This window comes from Accipiter gentilis, unplaced genomic scaffold (genome assembly GCF_929443795.1).
Source record: "Accipiter gentilis unplaced genomic scaffold, bAccGen1.1, whole genome shotgun sequence".
NCBI lineage: Eukaryota > Metazoa > Chordata > Aves > Accipitriformes > Accipitridae > Astur > Astur gentilis.
This window is the reverse complement of record NW_026060784.1, coordinates 51942-63461: the sequence shown is the minus strand read 5'-3', so window position 1 is coordinate 63461 and position 11520 is coordinate 51942.

Here is an 11520-nt window from a genome sequence, read left to right as displayed (position 1 = left end):
GCCTCTGTAGTGGTTTAACCCCAGCCGGCAGCTAAGCCCCGCACGGCCGCTCGCTCGCTGCCCCGCAGTGGGAGGAGGGAGAGGATCGGAAGGGTGAATCGACTCGCGGGTTGGGATAAAGATGGTTTAACAAGTAAAAGCTGTGCACGCGAGCAAAGCAAAGTCAGGAATTCAGTCACTGCTTCCCATTGTCTGGCAGGTGTTTAGTTTGCAGGAAAGCAGGGTTCCATCACGCCTAACAGTTACTTGGGCATGTCCCCCCTTCCTTCTTCTTCCCCCAGTTATATTGCTGAGCGTGACATCCTGTGGTCTGGAATATCCCTTGGGTCAGTTGGGGTCATCTGTCCCAGCCTTGTGCCCCCCCAGCTTCTTGTGCACCCCTAGCTGACTCCCTGGTGGGGTGGGGTGAGGAGCAGAAAAGGCCTTGATGCTGTGTAAGCACTGCTTTCAGCACAAATCCAAAACGTAGCCCCGTGCAAGCTACTGTGGGGAAAATTAACTCTCTGCCAGTCAAAACCAGCACAGCCGTGGAGCTCTGTACGCAAAGTATGTCCTTCTTTCTTGGGCTGTCTGCTGGTAGCAATGTGCCTTTTGCTGGCCTGGCAATCTGGCGCTCAAGTGTGGATGTGGAAAGAGTCTTTGGAAACTCTCAGTGGCAGCAGTTGTTTGTTGTGCTCTTGGGATATTTTTTTTCACAAGGTTCCCCTTGCGCTGCGACTCCTCTTTGCGACGTGTTTGTGACAAACCTGTCATGTTATTTGGAAAGAAGAGCGTGCCTCTGCTGCAGGCAGAGGGGCTGAGCAGGCCTTTTAGGATAACTGCTGCTCTCAGTTTCTAGAAGGCGCTGTAGTGGCAAGCCTGAGAAAGGAGAGTGAAGGGAGAGTGTTTTAGTCTGTGGTACTGCTGGCATGCAAGGCAGAGAAAGGAAAGCGGCCTTTGGGTGTGCAGAGGACAATGAATAGGAGGGTTGTGGGAGGTAACAGTTGTGTGGTAAGGCTGCAATGGGAAGTTTGAGTTAGCAGCCAGCAAAGTAACTAAAGCACAGGGTGCTGAGCAGCCTGGTCCGCTGGGGAAGATGTAAAACAAGTGAGGAGGATGGTCCTTTAGAAGTGAAAAAGAGACTTTCCCTGAGGGTATTGCCCTGGAGGAAATCTGCTTGTGTCTGCTAGTCAGGCAGGCAGACAGAGATGATGGGCAAGTGCTTCTGTGAGTGGGCAAAACCTTGACCAGCTCAGTCGAGGAGCTCTGGAGCTTTTAGTTTGAGAGGGGACTGGGAATTGCTGGAGGCTGTGATCTGTAATAATTCCAGAAGTTTGAGCTGCTCTGAAAAAGGAGCTGGAGCTGCTTAGGTTTAAGGGTTGTATTTTTAAGCAGGTGCCTCTAGATTGGGTCCTGCTGAAGGAGTGTTCTGTAGGGCTCAAACTTGGTCTGAAACTTTATGAGTTGTTGTTGGTGTCTCAGCCTCTGATAAAAAATGAATAATGATAGTATTCATAAGTATTACTGAAAAAGCAGCAGCTCAGCATAATCTGGCTCCCTGTGTATGTTGTTGCAAGGGTGTGATCATCATTAGACAGCAGTTCAAGGTCGATGCCCTCAGAGGCTTTTGGAAAATGTTCTGAACTGTTGAGGTTAAGTCTCTTTTCAGGTGGTGGCACCCGTGCAGAAACTAGGACTGAGATCCTTTTGAGCCTGGAAGTATCCCTGCATCAGAGGAACAGAACAGTGTCGTGGCATCCCGAAAGGGCTGTTTTCATGCCAGTGAGGTTGCAGCAGGGCTAAAATGCCATAGGCAATGACTCAAGCCTCTGCCTAGAGAGTGGTTTTATGAGTGTGAGTGAATTTGCTTTGGCAATGAGATGTGCACAGGCATTGCCAGGGCCTGGCTTTACTCTGGAAGTGACTGTTGTTAGCTGCTGCAGAATTGAAGAGACTGTGCTAGAAACACCACGCCAATTAGGCTGTCTCCAGACCTGAAGCTGCATTAAATCTCGTGCCACACTAGTCTCCTTTTTCCTTTGGAGAAGTAGGCCGAGTCTTTGAAATTCTGCTGCATGACTTTATTTTGGGATGAATTGAAACGCAGTTGTTTCTTTAGCTTTGCTTATTAGCATTCTGCTGGAATAGCGTCAGATCTAGGAGGATTAACCTTCCTCCTTGTTTTGTTCTCTGTGTTGATTTTGGAGAGGAAGGTGTGTTGTCTGTCTTGTGGTGTCGTGTGGTGTTCAGAAGATGCTTGAAATGTTGCTCTTGTCTGTGACCAAGCTCTTTCCCTCAGCGTAATCCCTTTGGACAGCGCTGGCAGTAGTGTGCGTACGTTTCTGAGCAGCCTGCAGGTGTTTGATCTCCTGATGGTAGAGAGAGCACAGCATTTGTTTGAGTTTGGCAGCCTGTCATCGCCCCTTGCTTTCTTCCATTCTTTCCACCCTCTTCAGCGTCCCTTCCTGAATCGTACTTTTGTGTCCCTGGTGATTCGTGAAGACTTCGTGACCACAGCGTGAGTCTTGGGTGGGTGATATCTGTCCTTCTGCTGTGGCGCGCTGTGTAACTCCTTTTGTTAACTTGTTCCATATTAAGCGAGGAGAGGGCCTTTCTGAAGAGGAAGGAGAGTTCTCATCTCTGACCGAGTTCTGGCTGGGGCCCCTGAATGTGGAGGATATGAGAATGGCTGCCTGCCAGACCATATACCAGAGAACACTTGCATGCCGTAATTCCTTACACTCCACCCTATTTCCTTATTTCCAAGTGACACTTGTGCGACATTTGTTTACTTCTGAATGGGTTCAGCTTTCCTTTGAGACTTTCTCTCCCTGTGCATTTTATTGTTGGCCGATACCTGGCAGTGAACAACTTTTGAGAAGCTGGTTTACAAAAGATGTAGTTAATAGTTGGGAAGCTGTGGAAGCCAGGGGACGTTCTTTTAATGACGCCATTACTTTGTGGCCAAGCTTGGTGACAGCTGATGAGTTCTGTTGTTGTCATCTTCTTCCTGAGACAGAAGAAAGCCCCTGCCGTTCCTGAGGAAATGAGACCAATATACTGCCTGATTAAAAATGCTCCTGTTAGTTAAGTTGAAACAAATCTTCAGAGTACAGTAGTAGCATTGCAAATATTACTGAAGAAAATGTGCTGATTGTAACTGATACAGAAAATTATTGGTTAATTTCTTTTTCTTTTTCAATTTTGAAAATACTGAAAGGTATTCCTAGAAAAAGTTTCCCGTTTATAAAGCAGGAGTTTGCTGGGGCTGAATTACAATTCCTTTGTAACTGAATTGGGTCAATATTCCGAAAAAGGGGAATATGTTTATTTTTGAAACAGGTCAAAACTGCATGTGTTGTGCTGGCAAGGAGGAGGCTTCTTAAATGTAGAACTTGTTAAATTTAAAAGCACACCTCCACTCTCCATAGTATTGCTTGTATGTTAATTCAGGGTTAAGATATTCGTTCACTTCAGTTTCTGTGAATCTGTTAGGGCAGCGTGCTCTAAGGTGATGGGAGGGAGCAGGGGGAAGAAGGGGAGGAGGAAAAGCAAAATATCTGGAACCTGCTCTTCCATGACTCCTGCAAACTGTAATGTTATTTTTTTTCCCAAGCCTGAAAACTGTACTTGGCGGTGGGATTGTGGCTATCTTGTTAATATTCTTCCTTCCTTTCTTGTTTTGGCCTCTCCAGGAAGCGATTCGAGTAATCCTTGGAAATCTTGATGATTTACATCCGTTTTCTACAGACCACTATCTTTCTGTGTACCCTTTCTTTCCTACTTGTAAAAGAAAAGGTCCAATGACTTGTATCTGTTGGGCATTGCTTAATTTGACATTCCTGCCCAGTAGTGCGCAGATCTTTAGCTGGAGTATGACTCCTCTGAGCTTTGCAGTTTTACATTAGCTGAAGATCCTCCTCAGTTGTTGCTTTCACCAGAGAACTGATGTATGTAAAAAGAATGTTTTGCAGTGTTTTCAGATGGCCACCCCTGCCTTCCAAATCTGATTTAGCCAGAGAAAACGAACGTGCATATATAAAGTCCCAGGAAGCCCACGTAATGCGATTGCAAGGAAAGCTAGTGCGTTGTTTCAAAAGGTTAAAACGTAAAGCGCTCCTTACAGGCGCAGCAGCGTTGGCCCTCTAGTAGTGAAGACCACAGTAGTTTTCTTGTAAGGTACATTAGGATTAAGTATTGTAGTTGCTGTAGTGTAAAGGGTTACGGAGAAGTTACTCTCCTGAGGCTGTTGTTGCAGAGAAAAGTAAGTTAGTGGAAGGAGAAGCCTTTTCAGTCCTAAGGTGTGTCAGTTTGTGAATCGGATCAGGCCCTTCGGCATCATCACCTCCCGTGATTCCGAGTGCCCAGGAGTAATGAACACCCACGTGTTTCCGCCTCCAAGGCATCCCCTTCCAGTCTCGGCAGACTGCGTTATTGCCACCCCTGGTCCTAGCAGGCAAGAACGAGATCATCCTCTTTCTCTGTCAGAAGCTGGTAGGTATGAGAGCAACTTATTCCTGTTACTGCCAGGAAGAGAAAGTAGCCCAGAGCATCGTCAGACAGGAGGCATCCAAACAAAGGAAGCCTCGTTGTTGGTTTGCTTCGCTAAAGCGCAGCCAGTTTTGCCTGCGTGCTTGAGGAGGGTTTGATTCACGAGCTTGTATTTCTGGAACTGGGAAGTCCATCCACCTGCTCAGGCAGCACCGGGCCCTGCGGAGAACTGCAAGCTCAGAGGCCTGGCGTGATGAGTTGTCCTGCAGTCTGTGTGTCGGGCTCCTCGCTGTAGCATACCTCTTAGTTAATCGCCAGCTGTGGGAGTCCTTGAAGCCAAACTCAAACGAACAATTTCATCCCTTAAAGGAACCGACTGTGTCATCTAGGCAAATCTTGGGCTCCATCTCCGGTCCTCAGGATGCAAATGGAGTAAAAGTATTCATGTTACCTGTTTCTTCCTGAGATCAGAGGCATGTAAAGAGACTGCTGCCTGGCGTCACCCATTCTTGAAGGCATGAGCTCCTAGGTGTGCGAACTGCACCCCCAGGAAGGAACGTCTGTAACTGTGGCGTTTGTCATGTCAATTATCTTTTGTCCTCCCATTTTGAACTGTGAAGTGAATGTAATGACGCTAGTCCTGTGAATCCTAGTCCTTTTCAGGTTTAAAAATAATTTTTAAAAGAATTACTTTTCAGTTAGGAAAGCTGATGAGGTTTTCTTCACAGGGTTGGGAGAGCCTGGCATGTTGTTTTTTGCGGGAAGATGTCAGGACTGAGGCCAGATGCAGTTAAGGAAACACAATGCTATGAATGCAAGCAACTGATGGGAGAGTGTCACCTGGATGAGTGTTTCTTGTAATGTGTTACTAGCGTATGGTGTCTCCTCACATCTCATTTCTCCGCTCTGTAGTTCGATGTGTCACTTGTTCAGCTGCTGCTGCTCATTAAATATAAATCTCCATTGGCAGGAGCAGTTACAGGGTCGTGGATCTTGGACCAAGATCCTCAAAACCCCCTAGCTATGCGAGGTTTCCCTGCCGCACGTGCACCGCCTTTGTGTCCTGACGCTCTGTTTCTCCAGGAATGTCGGTATTTGCGTGGGGAGTTTCAAGGACCTGCCTGTGGATGCGACGGCCCCTACACCCCTGACGTGTTCTTCTGGTGCTGCATCCTCTTCTTCGCCACCTTTGCCCTGTCAAGCTTCTTGAAGAAGTTTAAAACCAGCCGCTACTTTCCAACCAGAGTAAGTAGAAGGAGGTGGCCAGTGTCCATCTCCACACTCGTTTCCCAAAATGGCTTTCCTGGAGCACTAAGCAGTATTTGCCCCGCCTTGGTCAAGCTGGGAAACGTTGGCCTTGCAGGCCAAGCTCTCCAAGAGCTTGCATGTCCTGCACTCGTTTCCCTGAGTGCAAAATCATCGTAGCATTTCCCACCTGCCTCATGACCTGCCCCAGATTGAAGATTTTTGGGGTTTGATTTTGGTTTGTTTTTTTTTTTTTTCCTCAGGTAGTAGGAAGTCAGGTTTCCCAAAGTTTTGGGGTTGGGGTTTTTGGTTTGTTTTTTTTCCCCTACCTTCTGCGCATTATGTGCTCGAGCAGAAAGTAGATTCGAGTGAGGAACTTCCTTTTAAGGACTAAAGGATGCCTCAGTGCCTTGTTGCCATCCATTGTAGCTGTGAGTGTAGCTGTAGTGGCAGACGTGTTTTCTTATTTTTAATATTATTTTTAGGTTTTGACTTAAACCAACCCTTGTCGGCCTAATTAAGCTTTTTTTATTGTCTGACCCTAGATCTCACAGGGACAAACACAGCAGCAGTATCTAAGCAAGGGATCAGGCTGCATGTGCTCAGAGGGGTGGTGGGATTTGGTTAAGCGGCCTTAATGTTGTGCATGTCTGCAACTCTTGCATCTCACCTTACGGCCCTGTTTGCCATGCCCCTCTCACCTCTGGTTTCTCGCTCCAGGTACGGTCCACAGTGAGCGACTTTGCTGTTTTCCTCACCATCGTCATCATGGTGCTCCTTGACTTTGTGGTTGGGATCCCATCGCCGAAGCTCCAGGTCCCCCATGTGTTCAAGGTAATGGGGTGTTTTGGCACGTGCGGGTGCCACAAGGTGATGCCGGGGCAGGGCAGGGCTGAGTCTGGAGGAGATGCTGGTGGTGTGACCATCTCCTCTTCCACCTCCAAGTGCCTTGCTTCCTCCTGGAAACGAGAAGATGGCCCCAAAAACTAGATACCTACAGGGGAAGTATCTAGAGGTGCTTGCAAAGAGGAGACTGGCACTGCTGAAGCCCCCGGGAGAGGGGGACATGAAGCCAGGGCTGGGAGGTGCTCTGACACAGGGAGGGAGGGGAAAATGAAAGCCAGTGGAGTGCCTGGGCTGGGAGACGATGCTGATGTGTGGGCTTTGTTGCAGCCTACCAGAGAGGACCGCGGGTGGTTCATCAACCCCATAGGACCCAACCCTTGGTGGACGGTGTTGGCTGCGCTCATCCCAGCTCTGCTCTGCACCATCTTGATATTCATGGACCAGCAGATCAGTGCCGTTATTGTGAACAGGAAGGAGCACAAGCTGAAGGTAAGGGCCTGTGAGAGATGACCCCAGCCCCAGCCCCTTCTGGGCTGCAGGTCTGGGGAGAAGCTCTTATTCCCGATGCTTTCTGAAGGCATTGGTTTGGGACAAGGTCAGGCTGCGTGGCAGGATGCTCTCCTGGATTAACGATGATGCAGGGAGCAAGTGACAGGGCAGTTCAGATGAGCAACCTTTTGGAGGAGCTAATTAATCTTGGAGCAATAGAGAAGTGCGTTTTTGTTTTCAAAGGGCAGCAGCAGCAGGTGTGGGGAATGAATTGTTTTGATGCGCTGCCAGGGATAACTCAGAGTCACACCTTCCTTGCAAGTGGTAGAATTTTCTTTGTGAGTGGAAAAAATGGTTTGGTGCTTTTGGGTTGTGAGTTGTTGTTTTTTGGAGAAGTATTTATCGCACAAGCTCTGCATATCCATTGTGTCTGAACTCCTGCCAGATTTTCATGCCAGGTGCTTGTGCAAAGCCTGCATACACCCTTACTTGTTTCCATTTCTTGTTTTGAATTCTGAAGCAGCTGACATGTGCTCGAGCAGGGTTTGAGTCTGACTTGCGACGTTATCCTTGCTCTTGTGCTATGGGATGCTCTGTTTCTTGTTTTCCTGCCTGCAGAAAGGATGCGGGTACCACCTGGACCTTTTTGTGGTGGCAGAGATGCTCGGGGTGTGCTCTGTGATGGGGCTGCCCTGGTTTGTGGCTGTGACCGTCCTGTCCATCACCCACGTGAATAGCCTCAAAGTAGAGTCTGACTGCTCAGCTCCAGGAGAACAACCCAAGTTTCTGGGGATACGAGAGCAGAGAGTCACTGGCTTGCTGATCTTTGTGCTCATGGGCTGCTCCGTCTTCTTCACTTCTGTGTTAAAGGTGAGAGGAAAATGCAAACCACCCAACAACCGCGAGCTTGTTGGAGGTTACAGAAAAACAGTCCCCTCTCTGCAGGCCTGAGTAGTTAGTTGTGGAGCGGAGGAGGAGGTGATCCCAACCCTTGGGGCTTGACCCATGGTGGGAACCAGCCTCGGTTAGGCTTTGCAGCCCGTCAGGCCCCCGTTTGGTGTGCTCGAGGCGAGTAAGCAACGCAACTGCTTGAATTTTTGGGTGTCTTTCAGGCCCGCCCATGTTTATGGGTTACAGTTGAGCATATTCAGACCAGCACATCTGCTGTCTTTCAAACAGGCAGCCCTTTAGTGGCTGCAGTTTGCTCCCCAAATGCCCCGGAGCAGCCGTTCCCAGGAGCTAAACACACTGAGGTCATCCCTGTGGGCTTCCTTGCACGTTCCTCCCACAAAGTAATCTCGTCTCTAGGCTAAAAGGAGGCCTGTGGCCTTTGCCTGTTGCCCCAAGAATAGGCAGAAGTGTTTCTTCTACCGCCAGAGAATGCGGCATAGGGTAGCACGGGTGAAATCACCTATTTTCCTCCAACCTTTCTGGAAAAAAGGATTATTCTGAGGAGAGGTAGCTCCCAAGTTCAGCCTAAAGCAGAGCCTTAGCTCACTCGTGCGCACAAAATGGCAAAAAAATGGTTAAAATCTGACCCATCTCTAAGCCTGAATGGAAGCTGGAAAGCTTCAAGCAATTTTAGGCGGTGCCTGTGGAAGAGGGTGGTAATACTGAAAATGCAATACAGAAAAAGAAACGATTGCATTCTTTCTTTTTTTTTTCTTTCCCCCCCCAGTTTATACCAATGCCTGTGCTTTATGGCGTCTTTCTCTACATGGGTGTGTCGTCACTCAGAGGAATTCAGGTACGGACTCTTTTACAGCGTGCAGCGTGTCGGCTCCCTGGTATTTTGTCTCCGTAGCAGCAGGGAAAAAAGCAGTGGCATGGGAAAATCTTCTCGCAGAGCAAGCAATGAAACTCTTTTGTGTAAGAAAAAGATTGCTGGAGGCACAGGAGGTATATAGGGCTGGGAGGACCAGGCAAGTTCAGCGCTCTCTGTTGCAGGGTTTAGGGCAGGTCAGTGTTTGGTTACGTGAAAGCGGGGGAATTTAGTGCAAAGGGAAGGCAGTTTCTACCACTGGTGGAAATCCTCGCTGGGGGAATCAGTGGGCCGAGAAATGCTAATAATGGAATGGCATGGAATAGTTGCCGTTTGGTAACCCATTTACTCTCAGCAGGGGAAGGTAATTCACTGTATACTAGTACTCAGCTGTTCACACACACTTCCCCAATTTAAAAAAAACCAAACAACTCAACAAGTTGCACTAAGCAGTATTTCAGATGGAAGGCAAATGTAGGTAATCCTTTCTGAAATAGAGGCAGCTCAAAGCAATTGTCCTCCTGTCCCACAGGGAGCATCCCAATAGAAGACTGAACGCTTTAGGACTGAAGGCCACTTTTTAGAGTACACAGCTTTGTTTATAAGGCCCAAGTACATATTTTTCTGTCCCGAAGCCTTGTTTTGACTGTCCAAATACTCCTTTTCGCGTCCCAACCCTTCTTTTTTGTGAACAAATCCTCATTTTGATGGTCCAAAGCTTTATTTATAAACTCCAGAGCCCCATTTCAGGCTCCACAACCTTGTTTCTAAACTCAAATTTTGAGGCTCCGAACCTCAGTTTTAGGGCCCAATGCCTCATTTTCGGGGTCCAAAAATCGTTTCCACAATCCACCCCTTCATTTTTAGGGTCCTGAAGCCTCATTGCAAGGGCCCAAATACCCATTTTCAAAGTCCAAACCTTCCTTTTACAGCACAAACCCCACCGTTAGAGCCCCAAGCCTCATTCTTTACCTTCCAAAGCCTCCTTTTCAGGGAAGAGAGCCTCCTTTCCAGGGACCATAGGCTCAGTTTTAGGATCCAGTCTGCAACTAGGGAGAGCCCAAGGCCTCATTTTGAGGGTCCAAATATTCAATTGGAGGGCCCAAAGCCTCATTTTAGTGGCCAAGCTCCTCATCTGGGGTGCAAGGCATCTCTTGTTTAACGCACAACCCCTCATTTGGAGCTTCCAAAGACCCATTTCTAGGGTGCAAAGCCCTCGTTTTTGGTACTGAAGCATCCCTTGAAGGCACAAAACCTAATGCAGGGTTCAAAGCCTCAGTTTCATTTCCAAAGCCCCACTCTTAGGGCCCAAACCCTCCATTGGAGAGTCCAAAGGCCTCTTTTAACAGCTGAGGGCCTCCCCTGGAGTGACCCAAGCCCTCTCTTTGGGACCAAAGCCTCATGTCTTGGGGCCCTATCGACACCAATAGGTTCCCCTCCTTTGCAGAGCCCAAAGGGTCACGTGTAGCATCTCCCCCACCATTTTTAGTGCCCAAAGCCTCATCTGGAGGGCCAAAGTCCTCATTGTTCTGGTCCAAACCTTCTGGCCTTTTATGACCCATAGCTGTTCTTTAGGGCCCACAGTTTCACTTGGAGGGTTTAAACCCTCAGCTTTAAGGCACAAAGCCACGCTTTTAGGCTCCAAAGTTACACTTACAGGGCAGAAAGCCTCGTTTTCCCTTCCCAAAGTCTTAGTTTTGGCTTCCAGAGCCCCATTTCAGGCTCCAAACCCTCATTTTGAGGGTCCACGGGCTCCCTTGCAGTTGGCAAAGTCTCCTTTTTAGAGCCCAAGGCCACTTTTTTAGTTGCCGAACTCCCATTTTCAGTCTCCAAAGCCTCATTTTTAGGATCCAGCCAGTCGTTTTCAGGGTCCAAGCCACATCCTGAGTTTCCAAACCCTCATTTTTATGCTCCAAACCCTTCTCTTAGGGCCCAAAGCCTCATTTTGAAGGCCAGTCCCTTGTTGCGACACAGACAGGACTGTCGGGGGATGCAATGGGTCTACGGAATGCCTGACAGTTCGAGAACAGTGTGACCTTGAGCAGCTTGTAGTGTATCCTTGAAAGTCTGGGAAGATCCGAGAAGAGCGGTACAAAAACAAGATAGCAATAAGAAGAACCGTCCTGATGAACTCACCAATCATGAATTGTTAGTTACTAACTAAACCAATCATATACTAACACATACTCCGAAGTAGGGGATAAAAAGGTGTGTTAGAACAACAAAGGAGCCATTTTGCATGATCTGTTACTTGTCGTGTCCGTCTCTACCGCGACACAGGACCACCAACGGGCCTGGGTAGGAACCCCAAGGCCCATCAGGAGGTCATGAGGGGACAAGAGAATAAACGCACAGAACAAGGCGCAGCCTTCAACAGCACCCACCTATGGGACTCACAGAAGGCATGAGTACAGCTTTGCAGAGCTGGACCAGCCCCTCCAATAGCCCAGCCAACAAAGCTTTCTAAACAAGGCAGAAACATTGACTCCTTTTCTCGTCCCTACTTAAGATTCCCTGTAGAACTGGGTCTTGGCCTGACCGAGGCTGTAGGAGGGAGGAAGATGAGGGAAAACTTTGCAGGGAAAACACCCAGACACAGTATGGCCTGGCATCAATAAATGTAGGCACAAGCAAGCCCTTGGGAGCAAACTCTTTATTCTCTGCCTGGGGGCTCTGTGGCCCTGGAGCCGCACACCTCCTCAGGACAT